Below are 7,378 nucleotides of genomic sequence, written 5' to 3'. Positions count from 1 at the left end.
CGCACTTATCTATACTAGATTTAAATGTGCGCCTTGGCGCACGATCCCGTGAAACTCGTGTCGATGAAAACTCTATATAACGGACGGAGTAGGAAACCGTTTATATAGAACCAGAAAATATATTATAGTAGCAAACACTCAATGGCTATGTCAAGAGCAACAGAAATAAAAAAGAAACAATAAAAGCATTATCTATAAATGGTCTTCGGAGGCTACGTCGCAGGAAAACTCTGATTGTTTTAGTTGGGTTAATACATTATCTCTTTTCTTGTGTCACTTTAATCTCCTTCGCAACTTAACCTTGGATTTTCCAAACTGTTGGGTCAGGCCACAAATGTTCTTCACTAAGTCATCATTACATTGTTGTATAACTGAAATACTCGCAATTTGCTTTTCTACCTTTGTCTCAAGGTTCCTGGTAGAAGCGTGAGAATGTTGTAACTCTAACGAGTTATTTACTTCTCTTCATGTAGTGTTACAGTTTCCTCAAGTAAGCTGCTCTTAATTCGTTCCATTGCTTGGTCAAGCTAGCATTGCTATTCTTCATGTCTTCATCGAAATCTGCTCCTCAATTCTAAGATTCCCAACGAAAACCACAAACCGCTGCAACTCGAGAGGGTTTTATTCTTCTTATCTTGAATTGCTACAATTTCATCATGGAAACTAACCAAGACATCTTCAGACCCTTTCTTCAAAGTTAGAGTTACTAATGTGCGGATCTTCATTGGCGAGTCTGTAGAATATAGTTGTTTTCTCTTTGCTACTCTAACTCACATTCAAGACTCTTGACTGAAGCATTTGAATTTTGTAAACAATAAAGGGTGTGTTCCTTCTATCTTTGTAACAGAATGATCTCCTCTTGCATATTAGTCTTAGCATCTTCCAGCTTGTCTATCCAAGCTAGAATTCTTCTCCTCTGAGAATGAAAATGACAAATGAAATTAGACACCGAAAGATAGAAAGGATCAATTATGTTTTTATTTCCAGCGCACCATGATGATGCCATAAAAATTGGTGCCTCACATCTTCTCTTTTTTAGATTTGTTTCTATTGAAGCGTCGTGATTTTGTACAATAGTAAAAACGATTACGGGTTATTCTGAATGAATTCAGGGAAAAATAAAGTGATACTAAATGATGATTGCGTGGTTAGTGTCAAATATAGATAATGCATCAAAAGATTGCATAGATTATGTCCAAAAGGATATGGACGAGCTTTTAAGAGAAAAAGATCAGTCAAGAACATGCACATGCCCGTATAGTATCATAATGTGTAATCCTTTTAGACTTCGGATTTTATGCATAATATAAAAAAACACCCATATGAATGAACAAGTCAATGGCAAAAATATTCAAATAAATATAAGCGAAGATATAATTGTGCGCCTTGGCGCACGACCCCATTGGATTCGCACCGATTTACATTTGGTATCATGGTGATAAAAACAACACGGAAAAATGATAATACATATTTTTAGACAAAAGAAAGGTAGCCATGATAAGCTAAAATCATTTGCAGGATTTCTTATCAAGTAATTTTGGAGGAGATAAAACATTTTAAAGTTTTGACTTGGTTCGCTGCACAATAGGAATCACCACGTCCTCACATTTAAAAAATATAAAATTTAAGGAAACATATTAGAAAGGATTGTTGAAGAAATAACGAGAAAATCAAATAATGGTAGCAAGCTTCTTCATCAACTTCAGAGTTCGGAGGTAGCCATGATAAGCAAAAAAATCATTTGTATCTCCTTAATCTGAAGCTCAAAGTTACTGAAACTATAAATGTCGCTATGATGCAAGCCAAAACTTTAGAATCTCCAGGAGTAGTGCTGCCAAGTAGCACAATAGCCAAAACATAAGCACCAAGTGATGCATCGTCTATTTGGTCATTTAGTATTAAATACATTTTTAGAAATAAACTATGTTTCCCACCGGAACAAAAACATGAACATGGTGCTACTTCTAAGCATATCTCTAACATGGAACCACATTTATGTTTTTATATTAAAAAGGCATATATGGTTATCAAGATTGGGCCACCAATATCTCCCGAAATGAAGTACTATTAGGCAAGCTGTCTCGTCCTTGGACCAACTTTCACATCCATTTCGGTGGCCACGTCGAAGCCCTTGTTTATGCAAGTAACTACGAGTCACCCTTGGTGATGCCCGACATCTCCTAGAAATGCACGACTTTACAGTGATTTCATCGCACTCTTAAACTCGTATAACCGATGGTGCTACCATAGGAAGACAATAGTTTAGGTATTTTCTTCTCACTCTTAAGTATCATTTTGTACTTTCTACAACTGAAAGGATTTTAAACAGAACCTTATTGAGCAAAGGGATACATAGAAGCATCATCCAGGCATGTATTGATATGCTGCTTGCACACATAGAAAGAGAGGTTACCTCTTATTTATTCCAGATGCATCAGATGATGCCGGTAGCTCCTACGGATCATCAACCACACTTGGAAGAACCTAACATGACATCCCGGCAGACGATAAGTATACGAAGCGCAAGTAAACCAAAAGACCATGTCTACTGGATAAGTAACTATCTTTAAAGCCACGACCTGAACAGAATCATGGAACAAAGCTCTCGCACAAATGAATTCTCAAAGATACTTGTTGATGTTAAATATTTTCTCCGAAGATCCCCAAATTTCAAGCTAAATAAATATATTTGTGAATTTCTTTTCAAATTAGCAAAGATACTTAAATTTGATGTGAATTTCCATCCTTCTGTGAAGATAGTACATGGTGCACAACTGGCTGAAATAAAGCAGACCACCTATGGTGAGGCCTACCATAGATGAAGGTACATCTAGCAAAGCCGCATATATCACGAATAGGTGCAAAGGCTGATGATGGATACCAAACAATTTCTGAGCTCTCTCTTCTGCCGTTGGTGTGGCCTGCCCTCGAACCTGCAAGATTTGTCGGAATCCACTAGTACTGCAGAGTGTGGTGATATTTCAAGTAAATGTACCTAATACCTCGCAGCAAGATCAAGATTCTGGTTGGGATAACCTAGCAATAAATAATGAGTGAAACTAACATGTACAACAGAAATTTAATGTACAATAATAAACATGTTTTTCAGACCAAGATATAGCTGCTCGGGAAATTCTTAGAAATGCTAAATAATGTCATATTCGTTCTACGGAGTATATCTTTACTTGCATGCTGCACTTTTCAATAGACCCTATTCTCGCTTACATTCCGTAAGCATTGGCACGTGAAAAAGAACATAAAGCATTTAAGTTTATAAGAGATGAGCATTTCTTGAGCTAACAAACCATATGTTTATTTGTCCGGCTACTTACACAACCAAATTTCTAATCTTGTATATTTAAGTGGACGTTGATATATTATGTGATCTATGTGTTTGAGATACATGACAACAAGAGAGAAATAAAGAGAATCCATAATTATACAGTATGTTCTAAAAAACAAAATACGGAAGTGGATCTCATTTCCACCATGGCTATAACCACAACTGGTTACCCATAGCAAGAATAAGACAACTTTTAGCTTTTCTGCTTGTAATAACCAAAAATGAAAAGTACTACCAGCAGCAGTTAGGAACTGATAAGACGTGATGGCAATAGTGCAACATATTGATTTAACCAATTATAAAATAATATTCGGATTTTACTACACCTAAACTCATTCCAACTATCTTTAATCAACATATATGAATGCCCATCAAATAAACATGAATGGAATAGAATATGTTTGAAAGTTCCTCCCAAAAATTGAGCACTCTCGTGTACATAGAGTTGGTAAATACCTCTAAGAAAAGCGAAATAAATAGTTCCAACAATGAGAAAATTTAAGGATCATCCGGTATGCAACATATGACATCATCAAGTTTTCTAGTAAATGTGGTCATGATGCATTGAAAAAAAAAGTGGTGTTCGAGATAGCCCACCTCCATGTATTATATTTTGCGCTTCTCATGGGTGAGCCAAATAGTGCCTTCAATTTCTAGATTAGATGGACAACCAAAATATAAGGTCATGAGAGGGGAAAATATGCTGCATTTTAACAAAACCAATTGGCATTCGGAAGCCGACTCGTACAAATCAAAAAAATGCATAATCCAAACAATTTATCTTTTCTTCATTTTGCGGCAAGTAGACAACAACATCACTCATCACTCAGTAATTGAGCCCAAAACCCCGGCCCATCATAAACAGGAAATTAGAATTGTCATGGAAGAATCCATTTGATGTATGCATTGATTTACTAAGCTAGGTACAACTCAACTAATTACGAATGAATGAGATATTTCTAAATATAGAAAACCATATCATAGTAAAGCAAAGGGAGTTGTAGGCTACCACCTTGACATTGCCGCTTTCAAAGAGCAAGTTCTTGAGTTCATCTCAAGCCGTCGTCTCTCCATACTCAAATGACCGGCTCCTGAAAAGAACACCGGACTTACCACATGAATATAGACATCAATCTGTACAATTGCATCTATGTGTGTTGGATGAATGACAGGATCAACCAATGAGATCTACGAGAACTGAAAGATGTTCAGCGAAGCTATCTACTGCACTCGTACACATTCAACATCATTTTTTTTTTTGCAATAATAGAGAGAGGAGGAAAATAGGGAGCTCACCGGGAGCAGTAGGTTGGGGATGTGATGGGCTACAGCTGTACTCGAATGGTGGCCGGCAGGCGCGGGTCTAGAACGACGCAGACAACTCGGGGTGGTGGTGGCGTAAATCGCCGGCAGCAGCAGCTCCGGGAAAGCGACCACCATCTCGTCATCCTTGCCTCCCCGATGTCGTACCTGCGCTGCGGAGAGCTCCTCGCGCCGGGTACGCTCACGGACCGTCACCTGCGGACACAAGAAGCGGGTAAGAGGTCCTCCATGGGCGGTGCATCGAGCAAGGGGAGGGGGAGGGAAGAGGCCCCGCCCTGCTGTGCCATGGCAGCCGTCGTGGAGACACGCGTGTGCGGAATGTATTTTCCTCTAGATCCATCACAATAATTGGCACTTCTCATTACTCCCCCTGCTAAACAACATGAGATATGCAAATAAAATTCATTAGCAGCTGCTCCCATCAACGATTGTCTCAAAAAGCCTCCTATAAATAACTCATCTATTTAGAAAATAATAGCTTGCATAGAAAAGTCAAAAAATCAAGAGGCGAGTGTACATATAATTAAGTCACATATTTTAAGCTAGATTTCAGCAAATAAAATCTATTGAGGGGAAGGGATAGTACATAGGTCGATCTTCCCCTCCATCCCACTTTCCTTTTCATGAAACAACTCTGTAGCCATAAATAAAAAGATCTAAATGAATAAATATGAAATGTTAGGGAATTAAACCAAAAGGAGTAGTGGAAGATAGAATTGGACAAATCTATAGGAACAATTGCACACCCACATAGTGTTTTCCAAGTGGAGATAGCCAATCACCGGCCAAGATTAAAATCCTCCTATGTGATTCATGAGCAAATATTAAGAACCGATAGTGCAAAATCCTCACAAGATAGGAGATGTGCGAGAGAGGACGACGCTCACCGAGCGGTGACACATGGCAAGCAGCGGCCTACGCTGCTTAGATCGCCACCAGCCGATCATCCGACCGCCGTCCAGCCAGCCGCGGCTCCTCTTGGAGTGTGGCGTTCGTCGGTGGCTATGCTCTAATTGTTCCATCAACCATGGTTCTTATCATGTCGTAGGGACTGCAAAGCGCTGCGAGGCAGGCCAACCATTACACACCTTCATATGCAAGAACTAAGATGTTGCATCACATTAGCTACGAGTGGATTCCACTACTTAAATGCAGGGCCTATCCGTCTAACAATTCGAAGCCAATGTTACACTCATCGGGCCAACTATTGACCATACCGGATGAACCTCTAACTATGCAGCAGATTAATATTAATAAATCTCCATATATATATTTCAACTTTCATGTCAGCATGTGCATTAGCAAATCTAAACTTGAACCGACAACTTGTAGGAAACCCCAGTCTACATTTCCTCAAAATATCAATATACATGGTAACATTACACCGATGATATGTACATGGATAGTAAGCATTGCATGAGTACCTTGTTGTTTTCCAAATCCAAGGGTTATAAGCTTCTGCATTAGTTGTTTTCCGGGAATTAGCCATTAGGTGATCTTATCTCGCGTGTATGCTCCCGACACAAAATTTATAGATATGAGCACAATGCCGCGAGATGTAATTTCTAAAATATTCATTAGAAAATAAGCCAGCAAAGAATATGGAAAAGCAAATAAGGAAGATGACATTTGTTCCCAATTGTATTATTAAGGCGAGAATTTCCAAAATACAATTGCTCGTTGAGTAGGTCATCGAGCCACAACGGCTGCTCCTCGATGATACTCTCGGACAAAGTGCGCTAGTGGTGCTCATGGCTGTGGTCATGCCCGAAGATTTTCCCCTCTCATGACCTCCGGTTTGGTTGAGTGGGGTGTTTCCGATGAATCGGAGCATCATCCAAGGATTAGCACCCACGCACAACGAAGTAATATGCAAATGTTTCCGCAGCCCAATCGCAAGACACCCAAAAACGCAGAACTGTGTAGGCCACCCCAACGCATCCGCTGACGGTCAGCAAAACACGGATAGACCATAGGAAATCGACTCCAGAACCTGTCCTGCGCAGTCTAGGCACACCCACACGCGCTGAACACAAATCGAAGAAAATCAACCACAAGGAACATCCCAAGCACCCAAAATCCCCAGATCCACAACAACGTGCGCATGACACACCCACGAATCGGCCCCAATTCCTGGGCACCCACCACACCAATGCTTAGTAGAGATCCAAAAATACACACACGCTTGCACAGAGAAAGCTACCCACGACCGAATCCACCAGAGCCACATCCACATCAATATCAAAGAATAATGGAAAAAACAATGGGCGAGAGGGAACAAACCACATCGGGGAAGAAGCAACCCCGGAGAGCCCCGCCTCCCTACCGCACAGCTATCACCGTCTCCTCGTATGCGCTCGCCGGATCCACCGCCGTGTTCGTCTCCGTCGACACCCGACCCCGACGACGTGGTCCGCGTCTACGGCTCCCACGGCTGCCTCGTGGCGTGGCGCCTCCGTGTCGGGCTCCTCTACAAGGCCGTCGCGCTGCTGCACTTGACGCCGCGACCCCGCTTGGCCGCCCCGTGCTCCGCCTCTCCGCCGCCGGACCGAAGGTCCGCGGCGCCGCCCTCCTGCGCCACGTTGACGCGCGCTTCAAGGGGAATCCCACCGTCGCGCCGCCCCTGCGCGCGGGATTAGGGGAGAGCATGGCCCCGCTCGGCCGCCCCGTGCTCCGCCTCTCCACCGCCGGCCCGGAGCTCTGCGGCGCCGC

General features: G+C 41.8%; 2 long non-coding RNA genes across 2 annotated transcripts; both read right to left on the bottom strand.

The window, feature by feature from the left end:
- Positions 1-889: 889 nt before the first annotated feature.
- On the bottom strand, positions 890-2,927 carry LOC124667657. The gene is made up of 3 exons (XR_006991355.1): positions 2,814-2,927; positions 2,414-2,484; positions 890-916 (listed from the first exon to the last, which is right to left on the bottom strand). It is a non-coding gene; the product is annotated as an uncharacterized LOC124667657 (long non-coding RNA).
- Positions 2,928-3,865: 938 nt separating this feature from the next.
- LOC124667560 lies at positions 3,866-4,681 on the bottom strand. The gene is made up of 3 exons (XR_006991327.1): positions 4,640-4,681; positions 4,356-4,434; positions 3,866-3,996 (listed from the first exon to the last, which is right to left on the bottom strand). It is a non-coding gene; the product is annotated as an uncharacterized LOC124667560 (long non-coding RNA).
- Between the last annotated feature and the right edge of the window lie 2,697 nt (positions 4,682-7,378).

The sequence above is a fragment of the Lolium rigidum genome, chromosome 6, assembly GCF_022539505.1.
Source record: "Lolium rigidum isolate FL_2022 chromosome 6, APGP_CSIRO_Lrig_0.1, whole genome shotgun sequence".
NCBI classification, from domain to species: Eukaryota; Viridiplantae; Streptophyta; class Magnoliopsida; order Poales; family Poaceae; genus Lolium; species Lolium rigidum.
The sequence above is the reverse complement of the archived record's forward strand: the minus strand, read 5'-3'. Positions and strand labels throughout refer to the sequence as shown.